General features: G+C 38.4%; 1 protein-coding gene across 4 annotated transcripts in view; it reads left to right on the forward strand.

Moving 5' to 3' along the window:
- The window catches only part of LOC137322880 (palmitoyltransferase ZDHHC20-B-like), an 88,973-nt gene that overhangs the window by 51,119 nt on the left and 22,198 nt on the right, over positions 1–15,656 (forward strand). The gene's annotated exons all lie outside the window — the stretch shown is intronic.

Genomic DNA, 15,656 nt, shown 5'->3' on the forward strand with positions numbered 1-15,656 from the left:
ACAGACTCTTTAAAGTTGACAACTCTGCTGAGATTATTGCTGCAGAGATTATTGCTGGAGGTGATCATGCAGCTCCAGTAGCTGGGGGTACACAGTTGTATCATTGAGCATTTTTGGTCGGGACCATTGGATTTGTGGCAGGTCCAACAGCTGGATTTGCAGGTGGGGGAGCTTTGAACCGATAGACCATCTGACAGGACCAGTGTAGTGAGTGCAGCTGAGAATTTGCACTTGCCCTTCCTTGCAGATAATGGAAGCATGGATAATTAAGGTTCCATTGTATTTGCAAGCTTAATGAAATCAATTGAATATTCTTAGAAAATCTTATCCAATATTTTTTAAATTGCTAACTTGCACAGTTACTTTTATATTAATTATATTAGCATAATTAAAAGAATATTCATTAAAGTTTTATTTTCTAAAATAATCATAGGATTAGACAGTTCAATCCTGATAAATGCATAACCTGTAAACTGTCATTAACATAGCCAATTCGCAACTATTTCTACCACAGCCCAGTTAATTATGCAGAAATTCAATATGAACACAATATACATATGTTAAACAAAACACATTTTAAGCAAAAATGACTCCCTCTCTTCTGAAATGTACTGCTATCCTTGTGCGAAATTTGTGAATTGGCTATATTATAAACTGGATAGTTGGGTAATATTTTACATTGGTTTGGGTCATGGATTAATCTACAATACCATATTGATGAATTTTAGTGATCATCAAGGTGTGGGTTGTTGATGAATGAAATCCAGCCTCAAGCACTCCAAGGTCTGGTGTAGGATGGATTAAAAATTTCTACTTTGCTCCATCAATGTACCTTAATCCAAACTCTAAAGAGCACTGATACTGTGCCAATGTGAAATTTTCTTTTTGGTACACTAGCTATACTTAAAATTAGCAATTTCTGATGAATTATGGATGGTTTGGTGCCCAGTAGGAATTAAACTGAGGCTATAGATTCATTTCATGTGGAACCAACAGAGGGATGCGATCTTCATCCCATTAGGCTGGGCTGGATACAGACCCAGGTCCTAGAGATGAAAGATGTATCTGCTAACCCACTGCTCCTCTAGCCCTCTTGAATTACGAATTTCAAACAATGAGACTGAATAGAAAGTATTTTTTTTTAACAATGTTGGAATTTTAAATGTGGACTAGGTATGCGTTTATCTGGAGTTGACTTTATTTAAAGGGAAAGTTGATTCCGGAATACCTTGCTGTCAAATCCAGTGTATAAATTGCTCGCATTATATTTAAGAGGACATTAAAATGAGGTTTATATACCAGATTTTAGGAAGTAAGCAAGATTCTAGTACCTAATTGCCCTTTAAATTTACGAATATGTGAACTGTTAGGAGAATCTCATTTATGTTGCCTTCTGGGTGGACTCCTATTAGTATTAGTAAAAAAAAAATAGTGCTAGGGAAATTAATGGGGCTAAAGGCTGACAAATCCCCAGGGCCTGATAATCTACATCCCAGAGCACTAAAGGAAGTGGCCCTGGAAATAGTGGATGCATTGGTGATCATCTTCCAAAATTCTATAGACTCTGGAACAGTTCCTACAGATTGGAGGGTGGCAAATGTAACCCCACTATTTAAAAAAGGAGGGAGAGAAAAAATAGGGAATTACAGACCAGTTAGCCTAACCTCAGTAGTGGGGAAAATGCTAGAGTCTATTATAAAAGATGTGATAACAGAACACTTGGAAGGCATTAACGGGATTGGACAAAGTCAGCATGGGTTTATGAAAGGAAAATCATGCTTAACAATCTACTGGAGTTTTTTGATGATGTAACTAGTAGAATATTTAGGGGAGAACCAGTGGATGTGGTGTATTTGGATTTTCAGAAGGCTTTTGATAAGGTCCCACACAAGAGGTTAGTGTGCAAAATTAAAGCACATGGGATTGGGGGCATATACTGGCATGGATTGAGAATTGGTTGACAGACAGGAAACAGAGAATAGGAATAAACGGGTCTTTTTCCGGATGACAGGCAGTGACTAGTGGGGTACCGTAGGGATCAATGCTTGGGCCCCAGCTATTCACAATATATATCAATGATTTGGATGAGGGAACTGAATGTAACATTTCCAAATTTGCAGATGACACAAAGCTGGGGTGGAATGTGAGCTGTGAGGAAGATGCAAAGAGGCTCCAATGTGATTTAGACCAGTTGGGTGAGTGGGCAAGAACATGGCAAATGCAGTATAACGTGGATAAATATGAGGTTATCCACTTTGGTTGTAAGAACAGAAAGGCAGATTATTATCTGAATGGTGATAGATTGGAAAAAAGGGAGGTGCAATGAGACCTGGGTGTCCTTGTACACCAGTCGCTGAAAGCGAGCATTCTGGTGCAGAAAACAGTTAAGAAGGCGAATAGTATGTTGGCCTTCATTGCAAAAGGATTTGAGTACAGGAGCAGGGATGTCTTATTGCAGTTATACAGGACCTTGGTGAGACCACATCTGGAGTATTGTGTGCAGTTTTGGTCTCCTTATCTGAGGAAGAATGTCCTTGCCATGGAGGGAGTGCAGACTGATTCCTGGGATGGCAGATGAGGAGAGATTGGGTCGACTAGGCCTATATTCACTAGATGTGGAGATGCCGGTGATGGACTGGGGTTGACAATTGTAAACAATTTTACAACACCAAGTTATAGTCCAACAAATTTATTTTAAATTCCACAAGCTTTCGGAGGCTTCCTCCTTCCTCAGGTGAATCCACACCATTCACCTGAGGAAGGAGGAAGCCTCCGAAAGCTTGTGGAATTTAAAATAAATTTGTTGGACTATAACTTGGTGTTGTAAAATTATATTCACTAGAGTTTAGAAGAATGAGAGGTGATCTCATTGAAACATATAAAATTCTAACAGGACTAGATGCAGGGAGAATGTTCCCGATGGCTGTGGAGTCCAGAACCAGGGGTCACAGTCTCGGGATATGGGGTATGCCATTTAGAACTGAGATGAGGAGAAACTTCTTCACTCGGAGGGTGGTGAACCTGTGGAATTCTCTACCACAGAAGGCCAAGCCATTAGATGTATTCAAGAAGGAGATAGATATATTTCTTAATGCCAAAGGGATCAAGGGATATGGGGAAAAAGCAGGAACAGGGTACTGAGTTAGACGATCAGCTATGATCATTTTGAATGGCGGAGCAGGCCCAAAGGGCCGAATGGCCTACTCTTGCTCCTATTTTCTATGTTTCTATTAAGTCATCAGCAGTTGCTTACAAAAATACAAGGGATACTGATTTATGTGACTAGTATAAAGGTTTGATACAAATAGAATCATAGAAGTTTACAACATGGAAACAGGCCCTTCGGCCCAACATGTCCATGTCGCCCAGTTTATACCACTAAGCTAGTCCCAATTGCCTGCACTTGGCCCATATCCCTCTATACCCATCTTACCCATGTAACTGTCCAAATGCTTTTTAAAAGACAAAATTGTACCCGCCTCTACTACTGCCTCTGGCAGCTCGTTCCAGACACTCACCACCCTTTGAGTGAAAAAATTGCCCCTCTGGACCCTTTTGTATCTCTCCCCTCTCACCTTAAATCTATGCCCCCTCGTTATAGACTCCCCTACCTTTGGGAAAAGATTTTGACTATCTACCTTATCTATGCCCCTCATTATTTTATAGACTTCTATAAGATCACCCCTAAACCTCCTACTCTCCAGGGAAAAGAGTCTCAGTCTATCCAACCTCTCCCTATAAGTCAAACCATCAAGTCCCGGTAGCATCCTAGTAAATATTTTCTGCACTCTTTCTAGTTTAATAATATCCTTTCTATAATAGGGTGACCAGAACTGTACACAGTACTCCAAGTGTGGCCTCACCAATGCCCTGTACAACTTCAACAAGACATCCCAACTCCTGCATTCAATGTTCTGACCAATGAAACCAAGCATGCCGAATGCCTTCTTCGCCACCCTATCCACCTGTGACTCCACTTTCAAGGAGCTATGAACCTGTACTCCTAGATCTCTTTGTTCTATAACTCTCCCCAACGCCCTACCATTAACGGAGTAGGTCCTGGCCCGCTTCGATCTACCAAAATGCATCACCTCACATTTATCTAAATTAAACTCCATCTGCCATTCATCGGCCCACTGGCCCAATTTGTCAAGATCCCGTTGCAATCCTAGATAACCTTCTTCACTGTCCACAATGCCACCAATCTTGGTGTCATCTGCAAACTTACTAACCATGCCTCCTAAATTCTCATCCAAATCATTAATATAAATAACAGCGGACCCAGCACCGATCCCTGAGGCACACCGCTGGACACAGGCCTCCAGTTTGAAAAACAACCCTCTACAACCACCCTCTGTCTTCTGTCGTCAATCCAATTTTGTATCCAATTGGCTACCTCACCTTGGATCCCGTGAGATTTAACCTTATGTAACAACCTACCATGCGGTACCTTGTCAAAGGCTTTGCTAAAGTCCATGTAGACCACGTGTACTGCACAGCCCTCATCTATCTTCTTGGTTACCCCTTCAAAAAACTCAATCAAATTCGTGAGACATGATTTTCCACTCACAAAACCATGCTGACTGTTCCTAATCAGTCCCTGCCTCTCCAAATGCCTGTAGATCCTGTCTCTCAGAATACCCTCTAACAACTTACCCACTACAGATGTCAGGCTCACCGGTCTGTAGTTCCCAGGCTTTTCCCTGCCACCCTTCTTAAATAGATGAACAGTTTCTGGTGAGCATTAGATACCTCATAACTTTTCTATTTTGGAGTGGGTGGGGGCAAAAGTGCCTGCAAAATTTTGGGGTGTTGAGGGCAGTTTTCACTGTCATTTCTCCCGATTTCATAGGCCATGTGTGGTCTGATCCAAAGATTTGGAATGAAGTGGTGCTGAAGCTTCATGTAATACTTACCCTGCCTGTTAATCTCCTTCAGTATGAGGAAGTTGAAACTTGCTGAACCAGCATTGCAAAGTACTTGGGATCACATTTGCGAGACACCTCCTTAGTTGCCTTCGGCTGCATCCTGTTATACTGTCAAAAAAAAGTTATACCTTCTCCCAGTAAAAATATCAGAAAAAAAATTTTTTAAATGTCTATTTGAGACTTACTTTGCTTCATGTTTTCATTGTGAAACTTAAGCATTTCAAATCAGTTTCTTACCTATTCAGCAGCTGCAGCAAAATGACCAGATGAGAGGAGATACATAATTCAGTTTTAGTTAAATGAAATCAACATAGTTAGCATTTTACTGATGATCAACCTACTTGTTTTTACTGAAGGGCTTGTGTTTGATTTTGAGTTTGCTTCTTTTCTTGCTTTGTTCTTTTGTTTCAGGCACTTCTGCCAATGTTTCTCTAGAATGTTTCTTTGCTTCAGTGGTAATTGCTCTTCCTACATTTTGTAGTGTTTCTCATTTCTGTTGGGACTGAAGTCTCACTGTTTTTCTGGAGTGTTGTAGCACAGATCAAAATGTAGAACGTTTCATAGTTTGTATAAATGTCTGTGATTAAGAGCTGTTGCACATTAATTTGCACATTAACAAGGCATGTTTGAAGGGTATACTCCACTTAACCAATTATCCTTTAAACTGTGAAATATGAATTGTTTTCAAAAATTGTATTCCATATCTTTTTTTCTTGTGTCTGAGAGTTGGGTGCTGGTATCACCTAAACTGGATTTTGTTGGCATTTATTGTTCTTGGGTTCATCTATGCATTTCTTACGTTAAAGTTCAGCATCAAAGAAATTGGATAGATATTGCAACATCACCAGCATATTTTTTCAATTAAATAGAAATATAGCTACTACTGTATTTTGTGTAATTTTTTTTCATTCTCCGTATAAACAGCCTGTGAGTTCCCAGTTTTTCTATCAAATGCTTTAAATGAGATTATCCCTGCAGTTTTATTGGCACTATCTAGTAAGTGTAAACTTCAGTTTAAAACCTTATGTAAATTTATAACATTATTGTTGGCCATTAGGTACTAGCTATTTCTTTAATCATTTTTAGTGTGAATTTCTCCTATTGTATGAAGTCTGTGTCAACCCTTCCATTGCCACTTTCAGTACTGTTCTCCTGGTCCCTTCATTTTAGCAGTGTTACTGCTATAATTTCCTCATACATTTGCAATCCTTAAATAAATCACATACCATATCATCTGTACTGTAAGATAAATTTTGCGTTAAAAATTCACAAAAGTAAAGGTTGACCGTTATCATCTGGAGTGATGCAATGTTTAAAAGTAGAAGTGAGCAAATGGGAAGGTTGATTATAATTTGCGTTCCAAATCTAGTGTCATTGACATGCTTTTTGCTGATAAATAATTAGCTATATTTTTCCTACTTAAAGGGGGTTTTGTCTGTATCGGCATGAGAAATTCAAAACCATGGAGTTATGCTGTTGGGCAGTAATTACTCCTTGCCAGTTTTCCCATAGTAACAGTCTTGCCATTTAAACAAAAATGTACAAAATCAATGTCCTTAGCAGAAAAGTTGCCAGATGGAGGCTCTGAGGAGAGCTGCACCACATCTGTCCCTCCACATGCAGCAGATTCTGCCAAAAAGGCATCTTGATTTTTTTTTAGTCTTTCTAGCATTTCTTCTTGAATCTGGTATTGTTCACAAGGTTCAAGCAATAACCATACTATTGAAGAGTGGCTGAGAAAAACATAGCTCTCAGACCTGCTGGAACTGAGCACAGATGTTTGCTGTCAGGATTTGTTGCACATGCTGGGAGAGGTGTGGCAGAGCTGTCATAAAAGTGTCCATTTGGCAACTTTGCTCTTGTGGACAAGTATAGATATGCAAGTATACTTTCCCACAACATCTGTTTTACAAGCTCCAAAGCCTTTGATGGGGTATGTCCCTGTACACTTCTAAACAAATTACCGTTATATGGCCTCCTACAAAGCTATGCTTGTGGCTATCTAGTTTCCCTTCAAATCGCTTTTTATGTTTAACTCATCCTCCACCTCTTTATTTTTCCATTAACTCAAGTGTTCTTCGAGACTCTGTTCTCTCCCCATTCTGTTCCTTCTTCATATCAATGATCATCTCTACTCATCATCCAGTCCTTTCCACTCTTGCTGGTTATTATATTTTACAATCATCAACCAGCTAGATATCTCATACCTTCAGTGCACACAACCTCCAGTTCCCACAAAATGCAATTTGCATCTTGATTTCCTCAATGCCCTTCTGTAGGGTTTGAAGGTCTTGTTTCATTCAATTCTTCAGAAACGTCTCTCATAAGTTTAACAGCTGCTACTGCCTCTACCCTTATTCCTTCAATTATCAACATTCTTGGCCTCACCATGTCCTTAAGAGGTTTAACTCCGACATGTCCATTACTAAAGCTGCCCTCTGTTTTCCTCTTGTGTCCCAAATCTTCCTTTTCCCGTTAATTAACTCTTAACTCTCTGCTCAAGACTAGTAAATTGCAGATTAATTTTCTTTTTAAAATTGGATGTGAAGATTTTATTTTTCAGTCGAATATTTGACCAGGCCATTGGAGAGGCTTATATTGGATTCCTCCTTTTAAAGGCTTTATTTTGAAAAGGGGTGCTGGTGGCAAGACTCTCTAATCATCATAATGAGTCTGCAGTGTTTGCATAAAAGTATTTCATTGAAATTCCTTTATAATCCTTTGATCTGGAAATACATGAGCAGCAAATAAAATCATGAAGACCTTAGCAGATATCTAATTACGTTAGAATAGTTGCATATAGAAAATGTGTATAAGCTGTTTTTAACTTGGCCATTTTATAGAAGGCCCTGTACCCTGACATTCAAGATCAATACTCCTGAGTTGTTGTAGGGTGTGTGGAGTGAATGACTGGTAGATTTTCAGTAAACCAGACACAACCTCATCCTGCATAAATCGGATGTCACGAATTAATCACAGTCATCCACTAGGCCACCTTCTAGTTTTTAAAAAGTATGCAATACAAATATTGTCTGCAGTGGAGGACTATAGGGTTACAGAAGTGGACAAGAGCACCACAAGATGGCTGACAATGTTGCTTTACATTTAGATTATCTCTGTAACCCTCAGGCCAGTAGTTTTTCATTTCTTGCCTGAAAATGTTATATTTCATTATATCTTGTTTAGCTGAATTTATTTTAAAATAAGTGAACCCAGCTCCCCAGATGACTCAAAGTAAATACACCGCATGGCATGGTACTGAGCTGTTATAGACCAGTAAGATTCCAGGTTACATCCATGCTATGTGCATGTCTGAGTGTGTCAATGAGGGTACTAATAATGGCCTCACTGTCCCTGGGGAATTGATGCTTTTGATCGCAGTGACTCCATGTTGGAAGTGTACGTGTGTGGACATCAGGTAAAGAGAGGGTAGAGCTCAGCTTTAATGCCTTTCATCATTAAATAGCCCACTCCTGCTTAATGTTCAGTCTCACGTGTGAAGAATGATCAATTGGGTGAGATATCAGAGGGGTGCTGGTATCCTTGCACTATTACACCAGCCTGTCACTGCCTTCAATAGAGGGAGGAAAAAAAGGTAAACATCTTCACTGAAGTTTTGCATTATGGCATCAGTAGAGGTCTTCGCTCTGTACTGAAGACAAACTGTGGAAGTCATTTGGGGAAATGGTGAAAACTGCGTCCCTACACATGACAGCTCTTCAGCTGATCATGTCTAGAGTTTTCAGTCCACATTTTTAAGTGTCCTATTAATGTATAACTAATGCTTCCTTCATTATTCCCAAAAAGGATATAAAATGTATTCTGCAATCCTCATTATCACCATTACATGACTTCAGCATATTTGCCGTGTATTCCTGTAGTGTTGTGCACCAGATATTAGTCCTCAGTCACGTAGCAGCGAAAATTGTGAGTGTCACCTGTTTGATTTATACTTTTTGATTAGCGTATACATAGTTGTAATAATCCTTTGCATTTCAATATATTTTCAGAGTGCCACACTTTGACACTTTTACATACCTGGAATTGCAGTCTTAATTTTAGATTGCAAGAGAAACCATATTGCTAAATGTCAAATTACACAAATCGATTGATAAGCAGATGGGCCTTCCTGAAAATTCACTTAATTTTCAGTAGGTGAAGCAGTCATAATGTAGTGACATTGCAAATACACTAGTGCCTAGTGTGGTTTTATATATAGATCACCCCTACAAATTCCTGGCAATTTTCATTTGTCGTAAAATGAAAATATTCACCTGTTGGCACTGGTGTGAAGCTGTAAACCAAAATTCATTTAAATAGTGGAAATGGAAAGAGCATAGCTAGATTTGTGTGTGCTATTTAAAAAGAAATTAGACTCATTTATGCTACAAATACTGACAGTTGTGCCCAGAAAGCCATCCTATTTTTATTTGCTGTATTGTTGCATATCTCCGGAAACATGTTTTACTACTACAACCACTAATACCTGTTGACTGTCAAATAGTAAAAGAAGAAAAGCAAAAGCAATGTGGAGATGAGGCTTTCAGATATTGGGCTTATTGAATCAGCAAGTTGCAAGGTGTGTAGGATAGTGATTTTCTTGTACAAGAATAGATATGGGTTAAGTGCCTTGGGACGTCTTACTACATTAAAGGCGCTTTATAAATGTAAGTTGTTGTCTCACCATGAAAACTTCACAGTACAATCATAAGTTTATTGCTGCTTGTGATATTGAACACAAATGAAAAATATTTGTGCTAAAGCTCTTCAAGCGTTCAAGAAATAACATTAAAATGAGCACTGATATTTTTAAAATCTCAACTGGCTTCAATTTCAGCGATATTTCATCTAACTATTCCATTAATGGTCTGTTACTTTAACCATCTGTAAAAGTTATATTTTTCTTTTTAAGAATGTAAGACAAAACAGAACGTCTGAAGTATTACCAATTTCCAGTACTTAAATCTTGTGATAAACAATTTTTTAAAAATGATTTCTGGTTGGTTTTAAAGCACCTTAATTTAATTGCTGTACAAGTAAAATACAGACTTAACCATATCACATAATTGGAGCAAAGTAAAAGTATGGATACTGTTGGTGCTGCAGAGTACTCGAATGTCAGTTCAAGGTTACGCTCTCTACGTTCTGAGTTCCCAGCCCTGGCCATATTATTGAGGCAGGTTCTGAGCGGTAGCTTCTACTTCGGTGGGAGGGATGAAAAATTCAGAGGCCATGTCACCTTGGCAGTTCTTATGCTCTTTCCAAAGTGTGGCAACAGAAAAATATTAACAAAGGCTTGGGATCATGTTGCCTGGTCATCAGCGACATGTGGAACCTGACGTCTTTTCGGATGTGATCTCATAGCACCATACAGAGAAGAGCACAGAGTTCTCCTTATGCCCTGACCAACAACAACACCTAGAACAAATTAAACTGGTCATTCATCTAATTTGCTATTTGTGGGACCCTGTGTAAATTGGCTGCTGTGTTTGCTGTTCAGAAAATAATTAGTTGTGAACTGCTTTAGGATAGGTTTCTTGCAGATCAGCTATGAGAAGAGCTATATAAATGTAACATTACCTGAAACTGAAGCTTTTAACTCCCTCAATAATACTGTCACCGATAAAATGTATGTACAGAAATTTTAATTTACAGTTCCTATAGTTGTTGCATAATGAAACTTTCTTCACATATAAGTAGGAGCAAAATAATCCTACCTCCAAAAACAGGTGACACAATAGGTATTCAATTTTCAAATGGCTTTTTGTGTACAAATATACATAGACAAATTCATGATCTTCCCATCCCATCCCATCCATGCCTTTTTGCATGGCAGATGAATCCATTAATTAATCTGGTTTTCATTAAAGTGTGTCTTTATTTGCACATAGCTTTGTCGCAGGAAATCGTCAGTGAATTGCCCTAAGGTAAAATACCAATGCGTTCTTTATTTGGTGTACTTTTGGTATTGAAAATAGTGGAGTTGAAGTTGTACGGTGCATGTGACTTTCAGAATGTTGCTGTTGCAGATGGTGAATAGGTCAAAATATTTTTATATTTAGAAATGTTCTATATTGTACAACTAGAGAAGGGTATATTTTGAGTGTTATTTACAAAATTAATCAGTTTTCAATATAAATGACATTGGATAATCCTGCAATATTAAAATACATTGGCATGGAGTTTCCTCTTTGGGCGCAATCCGGACGTTAGACCCAAACATATGCCCAATGTATTGCCCACTTTTCCAATGTCAAGTTACACCCGAGTATCCTAACAATCTCATTAGAGTACACTGGAACTTCAAATGGGCATAAATCAATGTAAACAATCGGGGGCCCAAGAACACGCCAAACTCACACCAGTATATTTCTTCTTTGAATCTTAAAATTAGAGTTGCAACTCATTTAGCCATCATTTGTGCACATTAGGTATACATGTTTAAGAACCTGCAATCGGGGAAGCTTTTCAATTTTTAATGTGACTTATACTTATGCCATAAAAATGCATTAATAGAAGCAGAAAATACAGAGCAGAACAATGTCAGTGAGGATTTTTTTAAACGCTCAAAAAAAAAATTGCAATTAAAAGACCTGCTGAGTGTAAAAATCTGGTCGCAATGTTGAGACCCCCCCTCGAACAAGCTAACTTGGAGGATACTCTCATTTGAGAGTTGGGGGCATGGCCAGTTTTGTGGGCGATGATTTGTTCAGACGGAGGGTTTGATGGACGGACGTAAAAGATCAAGGAGACTCGGGTGTATTGTAGTTATGCCCATAACTAACTTACGCCCAAAATTCTGTGAACTTTTAAGCCATGTAATTTGTTTTCAACCAGATTATGGGTGCATCTGGGCGCAAATGCGGAGGAAACTCCAGGCCATTTTCTCCTGTTTGCATAGTCACCATTTTTAACCCAAGTAAATGCCTTCAGATATTTTGCAGATTTTCTGAATAGGATGTTTACATTAGTGATGGCAAACATATCATTGTTAAAAATGTAGCTTTGTTCCTGATGTTGTATGTTGAAATTCATTGGTGATCTGGATAAAATTAAAGCCTCCCCTTTACGATACTTTGAAATCAGAATATATTGAAATATTACTGAATTGTTACTCCTGCCCAGAAATTATGTGGCAATGTTCTTGAAAATATACATCCTTTGCTAGTGCTGTAGCATGTATTTTAACAATAAATATATTGTTGGCTAATTTTTTAATGTAAATGTTTTAATTTTACTGTGCTTTTAGGTTCAGATAAACTTTCACCAATGGTCTTTTTGGTATAAAGTATAACCACTGATTTCCCCAAATAACATCCTGTGTGGAGCATTGTGACATATAAGTAACATTCAATTTATTTAAAGTAGATCATGAAGAACGCTAGTTTAATGTGATGCCTATTTAGTGCATGTGTCTAAAAATGGATAGTCATGATGTGGAGATGCCGGTGATGGACTGGGGTTGACAATTGTAAACAATTTTACAACACCAAGTTATAGTCCAGCAATTTTATTTTAAATTCACAAGCTTTCGGAGATTTTCTCCTTCCTCAGGCAAATGTTTCAAGATCTCCTTGAAGCCTACGCATTTATACATATTGAACAATAATAAATGGTGTTTACAGACTGCCCCTGCAACTGCCCGTTGCCAAGGCAATCACCGTGTTCAGACAGAGAGGTGTTACCTGCAGAACCTCCGAATACACATTCAATAAAAAAACAAACAGGGAAAAAAAAACAGAGAAAAAAAAAACACAGAGAGAGGCAGAAACATCCGGAAGGCAGAGAGAGCCAGCAAATGACCCATTATATTAAAAACAGATAACATTTGTTCGCTGGTGGGGTAACGTGTAGCGTGACATGAACCCAAGATCCCGGTTGAGGCCGTCCTCATGGGTGCGGAACTTGGCTATCAATTTCTGCTCGACGATTTTGCGTTGTCGTGTGTCTCGAAGGCCGCCTTGGAGTACGCTTACCCGAAGGTCGGTGGATGACCTTCACCGACCTTCGGGTAAGCGTACTCCAAGGCGGCCTTCGAGACACACGACAACGCAAAATCGTCGAGCAGAAATTGATAGCCAAGTTCCGCACCCATGAGGACGGCCTCAACCGGGATCTTGGGTTCATGTCACGCTACACGTTACCCCACCAGCGAACAAATGTTATCTGTTTTTAATATAATGGGTCATTTGCTGGCTCTCTCTGCCTTCCGGATGTTTCTGCCTCTCTCTGTGTTTTTTTTTTCTCTGTTTTTTTTTCCCTGTTTGTTTTTTTATTGAATGTGTATTCGGAGGTTCTGCAGGTAACACCTCTCTGTCTGAACACGGTGATTGCCTTGGCAACGGGCAGTTGCAGGGGCAGTCTGTAAACACCATTTATTATTGTTCAATATGTATAAATGCGTAGGCTTCAAGGAGATCTTGAAACATTTGCCTGAGGAAGGAGAAAATCTCCGAAAGCTTGTGAATTTAAAATAAAATTGCTGGACTATAACTTGGTGTTGTAAAATTGTTTACAATTAAAAATGGATAATCAGTAAAATTTTGGAGACCAACTCCAGAAATGGTACAAATCAAAAATCGATTCACTATCTGTCATTGTCAAGTATCTGGTGTGTCCTGGAGCAACCTATCTGGTTACCTTGTATATAATTTTAAAATATTAACTCACCAAAGAAAGCTCCAATATTAAGAACCAGAGTTTTTGAGTGCTTTCTAAATGTTTAAGTTAGCATTCTTGCTTAAATATATGATCTGCTTTTGTATAATTGTATTTACAGTTTCCCCTCCCCCTTAAATGCATCTTTTGCTTAAACTGATTAATATGAGGACGATTTTGGCTTAGTTTGTTCTTAATCCACGGAGCAGATGTTCATTTTGCATTCGCACTAACCCTCACAATGAAGATACACTTTGATATAAATTTACTTCTTCACATTTCTATTATCTCAACACCAGACATTAGATTCTGGCAATAACTAAAGTCTTGTGATTTAAAATCAATAATAGGAATGTTTTTGGAGTATAAAATGCCTCTTCTGTACACATTGTATGATTATCTGCCTGACCAGAATCTTAAAATGGATAAATGACAGTGATGAGCAAACTCAGCAGCTGCAAGTTCTTTCAGCCCACAGTTATCTATTAGTAAGTCCATGGTGCAATGCTGTGGGACTTGATTCAAAACACTAGATCACTTCCCAGTGTTAGAGATTATCTCTACTAAACAGTTTCAAGGTGCATTGTTCTAGCTCGAAAATATAGTTTTCTTTTAAAATGTTTTGGTGGAGTGATCAGAGTACAGCTGTTTAGAAGTCCTTCGCCAATATTCCCAACTCCAGCTAAATATAGTAATGTGATACATGTAAAGTAATGAACATATCTTGTCACCATTAACAGCCAAGTTAATTTTCACAAATGTATGTTCAATCATTTATCTGTCTGTAGTATACTGTTTAATTGAGTCCTAAACAGTGCACAAGACTGAGATTGATAGATTTTTGTTGGGTAAGGGTATCAAGGGATTATGGAACAAAGGTAGGTAAATGGAGTTGAGGTACAGATCAGCCATTACCCAATTGAATGGCGGAACGAGCTTGAAGGGCTGAATAGCCTACTCCTGTTCCTATATTCCTAATAATTTTCTGTTGTGTCTGAAGGCAGTTGCCTTTTTCTCTGTTCGAAATCATGCTGTTAAACTGAGTATTTTTGTCTGTTTCCAATCCAGAACATTTTTCTGGCTATTTATATAAACACACAGTTGAAAGCTTAATACTAATTTGGAAAACAAAGGGGGAAAAATCATTAAAAATGCACAATAAAGCATGGAATTAGATTGAAGATATTTAACAGATGCAGATTAAAGTATCAGTGTACAATATATATTAATATAATGATTAAGAATAGAGTGTTGTATATCCAAGTTTGCGCTGTACCCCTTCCAAGGTCAATATATCTTTAATGAGGTTCGGTGCCCAGAATTGAACGCAGTACTCCAGATGGGGTTTGACCAGGGCTCTCTACAACTGAAGCATCATTCCTCACTTTTGAATTCCAATCCTCTTTAGATAAAGGCCAACATTCCATCAGACTTTTTGATTACATTTTGTACCTGTGCACTAGCACCTAAATCCCATTGCTCCTCCACAGCTCCTAATCTTTCACCATTAAGAAAATATTCCGATTTGTCTTTCTCAAATTCAAAGTGTATGACTTCACACTTCTCCACATTGAACTCTATCTGCCATAGTTTTGCCCACACACTTAGTCGGTCTATGTTCCTTTGCAACTTTCTGCTCCCATCCACACAACTTACTGTGCCTTCTAATGGTGTCATCTGCAAACTTGGATATACAACACTCTATTCTTAATCATTATATTAATGGTGACAAGATATGTTCATTACTTTACATGTATCACATTACTATATTTAGCTGGAGTTGGGAATATTGGCGAAGGACTTCTAAACAGCTGTACTCTGATCACTCCACCAAAACATTTTAAAAGAAAACTATATTTTCGAGCTAGAACAATGCACCTTGAAACTGTTTAGTAGAGATAATCTCTAACACTGGGAAGTGATCTAGTGTTTTGAATCAAGTCCCACAGCATTGCACCATGGACTTACTAATAGATAACTGTGGGCTGAAAGAACTTGCAGCTGCTGAGTTTGCTCATCACTGTCATTTATCCATTTTAAGATTCTGGTCAGGCAGATAATCATACAATG

Source organism: Heptranchias perlo, chromosome 6 (assembly GCF_035084215.1).
Source record: "Heptranchias perlo isolate sHepPer1 chromosome 6, sHepPer1.hap1, whole genome shotgun sequence".
NCBI classification, from domain to species: domain Eukaryota; kingdom Metazoa; phylum Chordata; class Chondrichthyes; order Hexanchiformes; family Hexanchidae; genus Heptranchias; species Heptranchias perlo.